The sequence below is a fragment of the Anas platyrhynchos genome, chromosome 33, assembly GCF_047663525.1.
Source record: "Anas platyrhynchos isolate ZD024472 breed Pekin duck chromosome 33, IASCAAS_PekinDuck_T2T, whole genome shotgun sequence".
Taxonomy (NCBI): Eukaryota; Metazoa; Chordata; class Aves; order Anseriformes; family Anatidae; genus Anas; species Anas platyrhynchos.
In genome coordinates this window covers 429,128-442,707 of record NC_092618.1, presented here as the reverse complement: position 1 = coordinate 442,707, position 13,580 = coordinate 429,128, and the positions used below count along the sequence as shown (strand labels likewise).

General features: G+C 48.3%; 1 long non-coding RNA gene across 1 annotated transcript; it reads left to right on the top strand.

Annotated features, from left to right (window-relative positions):
* Nucleotides 1–1,785: 1,785 nt before the first annotated feature.
* LOC140000305 (uncharacterized) lies at nucleotides 1,786–13,144 on the top strand. The gene is made up of 2 exons (XR_011805474.1): nucleotides 1,786–4,670; nucleotides 12,024–13,144. It is a non-coding gene; the product is annotated as an uncharacterized lncRNA (long non-coding RNA).
* The last annotated feature ends 436 nt before the right edge of the window (nucleotides 13,145–13,580 follow it).

Below are 13,580 nucleotides of genomic sequence, written 5' to 3'. Positions count from 1 at the left end.
GAGATTATGAATGTCATGAGAATCCTGCTCCCAAACAGATTACTGATACAGGGAGTTCAGGAGAAGGCTGGCCATGAGAAAGATGAGATTTGGGGTAGGGAAGAGGAGCTTGGCCAGCAAAAATTAATGATTTTGAAAAGGTAAGAGGGTTCAGGTAAAGTAGATCCTGCTGTAAAACAGTCTTAAAACAGTCATGTGAAGCCCTTCCCCTATTTTAATGTGTAATCTTTATCCCTAAACCTAAATGCTACTCCAGTCCCTGACAGGGCTCCACAACTGTAATCCTGACCTCAAACTATCCCTTGAAACAAAACTCAGCCGATAGCCCCTTTCCCTTACCTTTACGCTCTTGCTCACCCTGATCCCTGCCCTTAACACTAGCATTAAAATGCTCTGTTAAAACCTACAGTGCTTGGCAGAAATACCCTAAACAAAACCCTACAGCAAAGAGCTTTTACATAACCTAACCACAGACCTGACACCCCAAGCAGAACAACAAATCCTACCATTAAACATTTGCTTAATCTCTACCCCAGAAAGGTGAGACCCAACCGCATACATGAATAATTAACATCCTAAGATCCTGTTCCTGTGCTTTAACCTCCTCACTTCCAACCCATGTCCTAACCCTCAACTTATGCTTTGGCCGTTTGGGGCAGGGCAGAAATTTGAGATTGCTGTGCAGTCACATGGCATTCAAAGATGAATGTGAGGGGCCATGGATCTGATCACATTGTGGACCACAAAGAAGAGACGGGTAGGAATGCTCTGAGGAGCTCAGCTCTGCCTTAGGCTCTCCTGCACCAGCAGAAGGAATGTGACTATGGAAATGACTGTGAGGTCACTTCTGTTTCTGCAGTTGATAGGGCAGCAGCAGGAACGTGTCACCGAAAGGGACTCTAAGGTCACTTCTGTCCGAAGTAGTTGACAGGTCACCCTTGACTTCTAACTGGGATCTGTACTTTTTGGCTGACATCTGCCAGCAGCCCTGGTAGGCCAGCAGAAGGCACCTGGCTGGCATGCTGACTGTGGGATCCTCTCTGCCTCCATACCCAGGAGGACCCAGACAGAAAGAAGGCCCACATATGGATTGTCCTGACCCCTCTGCTTGAGTCCATGACTGGACTGCAGCAGGCACAAGGCTTGTGTGTGTCTAGCCAAGAAGCTGCAAGGCCAGCGGCAGGCCCATGGCTTGGACGATGCTGGTGAGGCGACTTCTGTCTGGTTGGCTGACAGGCCTCAAGAAGGCTGATGGGTTGCGATGCCTGCTTTAGGAGTGGTTTCCACCCTGATGGAGCTTTCTTTCATAGTAGGAAAGAGCAGGAGAGAAAAAAAAACTGCTACAAAGTGCACCTTGGAAGGTTGTCTCTGGCCACAAGGAGTGAGAATTGTCCCTCAGAGTATACTGCTGTGTTGCCAGAGCTCACCCAATTTGTAGTAAGTGATAAGACCCTGGTTTTGAGTTTCAAGGAACAGCTGGTGAGGGTTGATGAGACATTGGTGAAATGATGGAAATGCTGGGATAAGAGCAAGGTGGTGTACTGAGATGGGTGTCTGCAAACTTCGATGAAATAGGGGGTTGTGGTTTAAACCAGCCGGCAGCTAAACACCACACAGCTGTTTGCTCACCCTCCTCCCTCCTTCTCTGGGATGGGGGAGAGAAACGAGAAAACTGAAGCCTGTGAGTAAAGACAGTTTATTAAGACAGGAAAATAATAATAATAATAATAACAACAACAACAATAATGATGATAATAGTACTACTACTAATCCTGTGTACGAAACTAGTGATGCACAATGCAGTTGCGCACCACTCACAGATGCCCAGCCTAACCCCGAGCAGCCAGCCCCACCACCCCGGCTAGCCACCCCTTATATATTATTCAGCATGACATCAGGTGGGACGGAATACCACTTTGGCCAGCTTGGATCAGCTGTCCTGGGTTTGTCCCCTCCCAGCTCCTGCTGCACTCCCAGCCTGCCTGCTAGCAGGACAGAGTGAGAAGCTGGAAAGTCCTTGGCTCAGTGTAAGCACTGCTCTGCAACAACCAAAGCATCAGTGTGTTATCAACATTCTTCTCCTAGATCCAGAACATAGCACCCTACCAGCTACTAGGAGGAAAACCAACTCTATCCTAGCTAAAACCAGGACAGAGAGTGAGCAAGGTGGACAAATGTTTGATATCCTCTGTCTGCAAGGCAGTTATGTCCGGAGTCCATCCAGTAAACTTTTGTATCTTTGAAATACCCGCTCCTGAAGTAGTCTAGGCCAAGTATTCACAGAGCATCTGGGCCAGTCTCAGTGGGGTGATTTTGCCACTCTTCTTCCACACAGTTAGACTCACTTCAGCCTCTAATGCAGTTAACTCTTGGGACCCCCCTGTCATTCAAGAAATGCAAATGGGTTCTGGCCCTTTGTAGCTTGATGGCATTACAGTACACTGTCCACTAGAACCTGATTCTTCTGTGGGTGTGATGTGCCAGGCTCAAAGTCCAATACACCCAATTGCCCCCATCTTCCTTCTGGCTTGAGGTCAGGCCTTTCTAGATCATGGTATTCATTATTCTATTTCACACAGAATTTCTAGGTTGGAAGAGACCTCAAGATCATCGAGTCCAACCTCTAAGTCCAACCTCTAGTTTGGAGGACTGCTGACTAGAAACTGGAGCAGCAATTTTCTCAGAAGAACCGCTTTTTGCCAATGTTTTTCCTTGTGCCTCATGCATCTATGCCTCTAGGGTGGAGGTAGGGTAGATTTTTGCATCCCGTTTTCTCATGGCCTCTTCATGGTCACACAGTCAAAACCATAGGGTGACATGTAGTATGCACCCACTATATCAACTTTATTGAGCAGAGGGATGCTTACACCTAATAGCTGAGCTATTGGTTCGTGCAGGTGGGGAGGAAGATGTATTCTCTTGTAGTTCTTGGACCTCTTGGGAAAGTTTCTCTCTAGACAGGATGCAGGCCCATAGGGAAGAACAGAGACTTTCTTTGTAATGCCAGAGTTGTCTAGCCAATTCATCCACCATGGGTTTCTCTTGGTCTTTCCAGCTCATTACTACCAACAAGTTAGCACAAGATGATGGTGCGCTCTGTAAAAACTTCTGCCACATGGGTCATGTGCACATGACTTCATCTGCATCTTTGGATAGCTGCTCATTGTCTAGGTTTCTACTAATCACCTTCAGCATGGCTAATTCCCTCAGGTACCGGATACCCCTCTGCATGGTGGTCCACTTGCCTGGTTGACAAGATTTTTCTTGAAGGGAGACCTTTCCTTAATGTTAACAGGAGTAAGTTCTTTTTTCCCCTTTTCCAATTGTTTTGTCAGCCAGTCTTTCCCTAGACGGGGATCCCAGCAGCTTTGCTTCCCTGCCCTTTAATTCCAGGCTATTGACCCCTTTCTTGGAGCACTGGTGCAGCCAAGTGACAATGTGCTCACCGAGATGATAGATGAAATCTGTCCCCATATCTTGTAGCTTATCCTAGGATAGGAATTGGTGGTTTCTGATGCTTATATGACCTCTGCTTCTTTGTCCTCCTGCTTCCATGATGGCACAACTTTGAGGAAATCTTCCTCATCTTCTTCTTCCCCCTTTCTTGTCTGGGTAGGAGTTTCTTTCCTTTCTTAAGAAAAACTGATTTTCACACCCATTGTTTACTCTTGCATGAAGAGGCAACCGATACTGGCACAAGTTGGTTCTCTGGCCCAGCCATGGAGCTCATCGCAGGGGCAGGAGTGGCTGCAGGGGCAGGAGTGTCTGCAGGGCCCAACACAGGAGTTGTTCTGTCTGCAGGGATTTTGGGATTAGTTGGAATGGCTGCAGGGTCTATTGCAGGTTTTGGAGTAGTGACAGGGCCTGCCACAGGGGTTGGTTTAACTTTGGGCCCACTTCAGGAGCTGGAGTGCCTGCAGGGCCTTTTGCAGTGTTTGGAGTGGCTTTGGACAGGCTATGGATCTGTTACAGGGGCTGACGTGTTGTGGTGTAATTGCCTGAAGTAACTAGGAAAATAAAACTAACATTCACATTTTTAAGGAAAAGGTACAGCATTGAAGAGGCATTCAGGGTAGGGCATAACTGCATTATTCCCTAGGCTCCCAACCTTAGATGCTATCGCGCTGGGGAAACTTGGTGTGCTAGCCCTAAGGAACAGCACGGAGCGTAGAGTGGAGTGGAGACACCACAGCTGGGCTCTGTAATCAGGTGGGGCCTCGATTGTTCTTGTGCACAAAGCTGCACTTTTTGCCACCCTAAGCCAAAGACCTGTCATGTTTTGACAAATGCTGTACCCTAGTGTACTTTTTGCTCATTATAATATCATTATAATACCAAAACACACCTCCATCCCAAAAGCTACCTGCCTCCAAGGTGCGACCACCCTTCACTGAGCATGCGCTTTGAATTTCTCGGAGCCTATTACTTTAAACAGAGATGGGAAAACTTTACACCAATCATAACTAAGATATGCTTGACTAGAGCCACTCAAGCTCCACCTAAAAGATAGAAAATAATATAAATTGGCCCAAGAGAGAGGGGATGGCAGGGAAGATACCACCGTCAGGGGAGATACCATCCCGAGGACATACAACATCCTTAGGACCTCCTGACTCCTGGGATCAGTCGACGGGCTGGGCCTCTCTTCCCCCCAATTGGGACGCCTTTGGGTGAGATCTGAATACTTGCTTATAAATCTCTATAGAGTCTTTGATCTTTTTAACGAGTTTTATTTCTAGGCTGCGCACCTGTAACACCTGTAACACCTGTAACATCTATAACATCTGTAACACCTCTAACACCTATAATACCTGTATATTTCATGCATACTAGCTTGCTTTTGCAGATAGTCACTATCATCGGCAATCCAAAAGAACCTGATTATCTGTTGCTGTAATAAACCGTACTTGATTGCATTGTGATAGCTCTCATTAAGTGCAACTAGGGTGAGGGTGGTTATCCGTGATAGTTCAGTGTTCTGAATCTAACCAGACCCCCAGACGGTTAATGCGTTTTTGGTGAATGTCTGACTGGACCCCCAGACAGTTAATGTGTTTTTGGTGAACGTCCGACTGGTTCAGTACTCTGAATCCGATCGGGCCCGTAACGGTTAATCAGCTAAACCCCTTAACGCGACAGTAAAATTGGTGTAGTCAGCAGGATTGCTATGGATAAACTACTGCAAAAATACAAATGTGCCCCTTCCCAGGCAGGGAAGGACTGTCGTGGTTCCGCTCGAGTGGGCAGCCGAGCTCCACCACAGCCGCTCTCTCACTCCCCCTCCTCAAAGAGGAATGGGGAGAAAATATGTGAAAAGGGCTCAAGGATTGAGATAAGGACGAGAAAATCACGCAATAATTATTGTAACGGGCAAACCAGACTCAGCATAAGAAGACAGATAGTAAGATTTATTGCTCATTACTAACAAGCTAGAGAAGTGAGAAACAAAGGAAAGAAACCAAAAGCACCTTCCCCCCTATCCACCCTCTTCCACCTCCTCCCCCCGAGCGGCGCAGGGGAACGGGGGAATGGGGGTTATGGTCAGTCTACAGCACTTCTTCTCTGCCACTCTTTCTCGGTCACTCTCGTCCCCTGTGCTGTGGGGTCCCACCTACGGGATACAGTCCTTGATGAACTGATCCGGCGTGGGCTTCCCACAGGCAGCAGCTCTTCCAGAACTGCTCCAGATATGGGTCCGTAGCACGGGGTCCATCCCTCAGGAGCAGACTGCTCCAACCTGGCTCCCCCACGGGCAGCAGCTCCTGCCAGGTCACCTGCTCCTGCGTGGTCTCCTCTCCATGGGCTACAGGTGTGGCCCAGAATCTGCTCCGGCAGGGGTCTTCCACAGGCGGCAGCCTCCATCGGTGCAGGGCCACCTGCTCCACCGTGGTCTCCTCCACACGCTGCAGCGTGGAACCCTGCTCCGCCGTGGTGCTCCATGGGCTGCAGGGGGACATCCTGCTTCACCAAGGTCCTCACCACAGGCCGCAGGGGACTTCTTCTCCGGCGCCTGGAGCACCTCTCCCCCTCCTTCTTCACTGACCTTGGCGCCTGCAAGGCTGTTTTCACACTCCCTTGACTCTCCCGGCTGCTGTGTGGCACAGCGTTTTTTTCCCTGTCTTAAATATGCTCTCACAGAGGCGCAAAACAACATGGCTTATTGGCTCAGATCTGGAAAACAATGGGGCCCTTCCCAAACATGGGGCAGCTTCTAGATCTTTCTCACAGAAACCACCCCTATGGCTCCCTGCTACCAAAACCTTGCCACGTAAACCCACTACAAGGAGTTTTCCCAAAAGTTTTGGAAAGATGAGGAGAAAGTGGTAGAGCGCATTGAGCAGTGTCAGGCTTCACAAAAGACTGGTCAAAGAAAGGGTAAAGGTGTGATTTGTGCTGTGTTAGGAGCCTGTTTGTCTTGTGCTCGGCAAAAAGCTAAGGAAACTCCTGCTCCCAAACTGATCTCTGATGCGGAACATACAGCTTTGAAATGGTGGCAGAGCTCAAGGAGGAGGTGGAGAGGCTGAGGGCCATCAGGGAGTGTGAGCGGGAGATAGACTTCTGGAGCAACTCCCTGCAGGGCCTCAAGGAGAGGTACCGGGGTGAGACACCCCAAACGGGGGTGGACCCCCTGCCCTGTCGCCGTCGGGCAGAGGGAGGGGATCTGGGAGTTGAGGAGGAGTGGAGACAGGTCCCTGCGCGACAGGGCAGGCAATGCCCTCCCCTTCCGGCCCCACCTTCCCAGGTGCCCTTACGAAACAGGTTTGAGGCCCTGGAGATTGAGAGACCACCAACTGAGGAAGAGATAGAAAGTGTTCCCAGGAGGATGCCTAGGGCGAGGAGGTCGACTCCACGCATCAGGACTGCCTCCACCAAGAAAGAAAGAAGGGTGATTGTCATGGGAGACTCTATCCTTAGGGGGACAGAGGGCCCTATTTGTCGGCCTGACCCTACCCGTAGGGAAGTCTGCTGCCTCCCTGGGGCCAGGGTCAGGGACGTTGCCAGGAAGCTCCCCAACCTGGTACGCCCCTCTGATTATTATCCTCTCCTGATAGTCCAGGCGGGCAGTGATGACATTGATGACAGAAGCCTGAAGGCTATCAAAAGAGACTTTAGGGGGCTGGGACGGTTAGTGGACGGAGCAGGAGTGCAGGTAGTGTTTTCGTCCATCCCTACGTTGACAGGGAGGGGTACGGAGAGGACAAGGAAAGCCCACCTGTTAAACACGTGGCTCCGGGGCTGGTGCCTACGCAGAAATCTTGGGTTTTTTGACCATGGGGCAGTTTACTCAGCACCTGGTCTGATGGCTGTAGACGGGTCCCTATCCTTTAGGGGAAAAAGGATCCTGGGCCAGGAGCTGGCAGGGCTCAATGATAGGGCTTTAGACTAGGTAAGAAGGGGGATGGGGCTGAAGCAAGGACTGTTGGGGCTGTGCCAGGAGGAGCAATGGCAAGGCCGGAGGATAAGGTAAAGGCCCAGCTGAAGTGCATCTACACCAATGCACGCAGCATGGGTAACAAATAGGAGGAGCTGGAAGCCATCGTGCAGCGGGCAGGCTACGACTTGGTTGCCATCACGGAAACGTGGTGGGACCAGTCTCATGACTGGAGTGCTGCGATGCCTGGCTATAGGCTCTTCAGAAGGGACAGGCAGCACAGAAGGGGTGGCGGTGTGGCTCTCTATATTAGAGAGTCTTTCCATGTTGTAGAACTCGAGGCTAGGAATGACAAGGTCGAGTCCCTTTGGGTTAGGATCGGCAGGGACAACAAGGCTAGTGTCCTGGTCGGGGTCTGCTATAGACCGTCGAACCAGGATGAGGAGACGGATGAGGAGTTCTACAGGCAGCTGACAGAAGTTGCGAAATCGTCAGCGCTTGTACTCGTGAGGGACTTCAACTTCCCTGACATATCCTGGAAGCACAACACAGCCCAGAGAAAGCAGTCTAGGAGGTTTCTGGAGAGTGTGGAAGATAGCTTCCTGACGCAGCTGATTAGTGAACCTACCAGCGGTGGTGCCCTGCTAGACCTTCTCTTCACAAACAGAGAAGGACTGGTGGAGGATGTGATTGTTGGGAGCAGTCTTGGGCAGAGTGACCACGAAATGGTGGAGTTCACTATTCTTGGCGAGGCCAGGAAGGGAACCAGTAAAACCACTGTACTGGACTTTCGGAGGGCTGACTTTGGGCTGCTCAGGACACTAGTTGGTGGAGTCCCATGGGAGGCGGTTCTGAAGGGCAGAGGGGTCCAGAAAGGCTGGGCGCTCTTTAAGAGGCAAATCCTAATGGCACAGGAGCAGTCTATTCCCATGCGCCCAAAGATGAGCCAGCGGGGAAGAAGACCAGCCTGGCTCAACAGAGAATTGTGGCTTGAGCTTAGGAGAAAAAAGAGGGTTTATAATCTTTGGAAAATTGGGCAGGCCACTAGGGAGGACTATAAGGATGTAGCGAGGCTGTGCAGGGACAAGATTAGGAAGGCCAAAGCTCATCTGGAGCTCAATCTGGCTACTGCTGTTAAAGATAACAAAAAACGCTTTTATAAATACATCAACACAAAAAGGAGGACTAGGGAGAATCTCCATCCTTTCCTGGATGCGGGGGGAAACTTAGTTACAAGAGATGAGGAAAAGGCGGAGGTGCTGAATGCCTTCTTTGCCTCAGTCTTTAGCAGCAATACCGGTTGCTCTCTGGATACCCAGTACCCAGAACTGGTGGAAGGGGACGGGGAGCAGGATGTGGCCCTCACTATCCACGAAGAACTGGTTGGTGACCTGGTACGGCACTTGGATGTGCACAAGTCGATGGGGCCGGATGGGATCCACCCAAGGGTACTGAGAGAACTGGCAGAGGAGCTGGCCAAGCCCCTAACCATCATTTATCAGCAGTCCTGGCTATCGGGGGAGGTCCCAGCTGACTGGCGGCTAGCAAACATGACGCCCATCTACAAGAAGGGCCGGAGGGCAGACAAAGTGACAAAGTGACGCGCTGGGTGGATGAGGGAAAGGCTGTGGATGTGGTCTACCTTGACTTCAGCAAGGCTTTTGACACCGTCTCCCACAGCATTCTCCTCAAGAAACTGGCTGCTCTTGGCTTGGACTGGCGCACGCTTCATTGGGTTAGAAACTGGGTGGATAGCCGGGCCCAAAGAGTTGTGGTAAATGGAGCCAAGTCCAGTTGGAGCCCAGTCACTAGTGGCGTCCCCCAGGGCTCGGTGCTGGGGCCGGTCCTCTTTAATATCTTCATCAATGATCTGGACGAGGGCATTGAGTGCACCCTCAGTAAGTTTGCAGATGACACCAAGCTAGGTGCGTGTGTCGATCTGCTCGAGGGTAGGAAGGCTCTGCAGGAGGATCTGGATAGGCTGCACCGATGGGCTGAGGTCAACTGCATGAAGTTCAACAAGGCCAAGTGCCAGGTCCTGCATCTGGGGCGCAATAACCCCAAGCAGAGCTACAGGCTGGGAGAGGAATGGTTGGAGAGCTGCCAGGCAGAGAAGGACCTGGGAGTGATGGTGGACAGTCGGCTGAATATGAGGCAGCAGTGTGCTCAGGTGGCCAAGAAGGCCAACGGCATCCTGGCTTGTATCAGAAACAGTGTGGCCAGCAGCACTAGGGAAGTGATTGTCCCCCTGTACTCGGCTCTGGTGAGGCCGCACCTCGAGTACTGTGTTCAGTTTTGGGCCCCTCGCTCCAAGAAGGACATCGAGGTGCTTGAGCGGGTCCAAAGAAGGGCGACGAAGCTGGTGAGGGGCCTGGAGAACAAGTCCTATGAGGAGCGGCTGAAGGAGCTGGGCTTGTTCAGCCTAGAGAAGAGGAGGCTCAGGGGTGACCTTATTGCTCTGTATAAGTACATTAAAGGAGGCTGTAGCGAGGTGGGGGTTGGCCTGTTCTCCCATGTGCCTGGTGACAGGACGAGGGGGAATGGGCTAAAGTTACGCCAGGGGAGTTTTAGGTTAGATGTTAGGAAGAATTTCTTTACTGAAAGGGTTGTTAGGCACTGGAACGGGATGCCCAGGGAGGTGGTGGAGTCACCATCCCTGGAAGTCTTCAAAAGACGTTTAGATGTAGAACTTAGGGGTATGGTTTAGTGGGGACTGTTAGTGTTAGGTTAGAGGTTGGACTCGATGATCTTGAGGTCTCTTCCAACCTAGAGATTCTGTGATTCGGTGTGATTCTGTGAAATCAGAGATTGAGGTGTTGAAGTCATCATTGGCCTTTGAAAGGGAGACGGGAAAAACATTAGGAATCAGAGTGGATAAACTTTTGGATGAAAATGACAAACTTGTGAGTGAAAATGATAAACTTGTGCATGAGGATAATCATCTTAAACAATTGCTGGAGAGGGTTAGTCATCTGTTAAACAAAGTACAGCCTTGCACTCCGGTCATACAGATTCGTGGAGGGCTGCATAGTGTAGAACCTGAAAGCTGGGACAGTGATTTCTGGTCTGACAGTGATGATGGTGTTGAAGAGATTTCTGATTCTGAACCCCAATCCATTTCCTTGAGACCTTTGGTTAAGACTGAGACTACTATTGATGATAATGATGAAATCCGCACTACTGTGCAAACAATTCCGTTGCCACCAGCAGAGTTGGTTAAAATACAGGAGAAGTTCTCAAGGCGGTCAGGGGAATCAGAAGTTGAGTATGTGTGTCGAGTTTCTCTTAAAGGAGGAGATCGAATGATGTTGTGTAAGGAAGAGGTAGGAGGCTTTTGGAGACCTGGAGTATTTTTAACCACCACACCAGGAGATGACCTGGCTGTAGCAGTACAGAAAGCAGCCTGTATTCAAGCGATATATGAAAGAGATGAATTTAGGAAATTCCCGATGTTAGCTCCTATTGATCCGGTTCGGTTAACCCCTCATCTGTGGACTCCCTGATTGTCTTAAGATGTTTGTAGCAAACACCCAAGATCACATACTAGCTGCTTGTAGGGATGATGATAGTGGTTGTAGGCGAAATCCTAACTCCCCTATTCCCACCTGGAGTGAATTGGTACAAGACATAGATAAGTACGGACACCGAATGGGCTGGATTAATTCATCCAGTATTAAATCCCAAGACCACTCTCGGCGAGTCCGCCAAATCCACACTAAAAATCCCAGATATCCCAAATTCAAAGAGAGGTTGAAACCTAATAGGGAACGAGGTGAGTTGTGTCGGCAAAAAACTCTTATCCCCGGGGAGGGCAATGAGCCACCCTGCTCAGCGGGCATTAGCAATTCAATGGCTCTCTAATGAACACTCTGACCCTATTATCGCTATTCCTGTTGAACCCCCAAAAATATTGGTAAATTTTCTTATTGATACCAGGACCCAAATGTCAGTAATTACACATGAGACAGCACAAACCCTGAGCATAACACCTGGTCAATGCAGGGTTAAATTCACGGGAATCAATGGTGTGGAAAAACAGTGCCCCACTGTAAAAATTTCACTCTGGTTGCCAGAGGAACAAAAATTAACCAGGGTAGAAGTATTAGTTGGTGCTGCATACACTAATATTTTAGGATTTGACAGACTGCATGGTTGTATGTGGAAACTCCCTGATGGAACTGTGTGGAGTTTCGCGACACATCAAAGGGATTCAGGCACCATGAGACTGAGCCTGTTACAAACATCCATACCCCTATCCCCTCTAAAATCATTAATGATCGGGCAGTATCTGTTGTCAGCAGCAGCACTTATGGGGATTGACGGGGTGATAACAGAATTGGAAAAAAGAGGCATTATTAAAAGGACCAATTCACCTTACAATTCACCAGTGTGGCCAGTAAAGAAACCAACCAGGCAATGGCATTTTACAGTGGATTACAGACAGTTAAATGCTAACACTACACCTTTGAATGCCACAGTTCCAAACATGGCAGAGATAGTGAAAGCCCTCTGTGTTTCTAACAGTAGCAATAGTGCTAACTACTCCCAAATATTTCTATGCATGGGAAATCAAAGATTGCTATTTCACCCTCTTTCTAACCCTGCCGGTTGAATACAACCGAGCATATTTTATTTTCTTTTGTGTTCACAGGAACCCTGAGCGAACTGTATAGGGACAGCTGGAAGATGACGAATCAACAGTTTGGATTAATGATGCTATGCTTTACCCTGACCTTGACGCAATTACAGACCTTAAAGGAAACTTAGCTACTGTGGCTGTGCTTGGAGCTGAGGTGTTTCACCATGGCATTTAACCATGTATTGTCACAGTATAGCAGTCACTGGAACATCTCAAAACAGAAAGGACCTAAATCTCTCTACTTTAGTTCTACATGGAAACAAAATATTTTCAAAAGATGAATGGAGTTGGAACAATTCTCTAAGAATGGCTGAACTTCAAGCCATGTCTGGATTCGTGGTCAAAGGATAAGAAGCCTCTGCCCCTGCAGATTATTGAAAACGAACCGACTCAGCTTCCCATTGGTCTAACTCCTTCCATCTTCAACACAGGTCCTTACATAATTAAAAATGTGGGACAACAACAAATTCTCTTTAACCCTAGTTGGTCCCTAAAAAGGGTAGAGCTAGCGCTGCACATTAGTATCTCTGAAATTAACTCACAATGTACCACCTTTCTGAGAACTGCCTACACCGGCTGGTTAGCATGGTTACATGGACGTTCTCCAAAACAATCTCAGCGCGTGCCATGGGATGCAACTGGGTTATTAGGGACAGGATTAGGTATCTTAAATAGCATTGATGCTGAGGTCTTAATGAGTAGAATAACTGCTACTACAGATGACCTAAGGAAACTGGAAAAACCAATAAAATAATCCTTATTGGCCTTAGGAGCAAATCAATGGCTTCTATCAGATGTTTTGCCCCATTGGAAACAAATTGAGGAAAATGATCATCAATTAATTGTAAATGCCCTTGGAAAAGCCCAAGGCAATACCTCCCTTGCCTTGAGTTGCATCCAAGCGCAGTTATGGATACAAGCTGTAGCAGCAGCTATTATTAGAGAGGGAGAAGGAGGAACTTTGCCCACTGAAATTTGAAAATTGATTTAGGATAATGCTTCAGAATTTGAAAAAGAATTTCAAGCTTGGTGGCAATTAGTCAACTTTACCCATTATGCAGAAAATGATAAAATTGTTGCCTTTATACTTACTATAAGTAATGCCACTGTATACAATGTATATCCAATCATTGCATTAGGACTCAATCATAATGGAACTATACTTTATCCTAAAGAGCGTAAAGTATGGGCCCATCAAAAGGGAGGAAAGTGGCAAACAATTGATGTAAATGCATGTATTGTGCATGAACAAAAAGGTTTCATCTGTGAAAGTAACACGCTGGAATCTCAAGACATTTCTCTTGACACTGAGCAAAATATTTGCCACTTTGAGATACATCCTAATGAAACCCTTGAAACTGTACTTGTATATATTGGGAAAGGTTGCGTTTGCATGAGAACTCATTGTGATTCTATAGTTGTAGATAATACAGTGGTAGATACCAGTAATCACTCTAATGTTTGTGTTTGCAATTTTACCAAAATTCTAGGATGTGATTTTAAATACTCAGTTCCTGTCTCTTCTTATCAACTTATTGCATCTAATTATATTCTGCTTCATGAACTGCT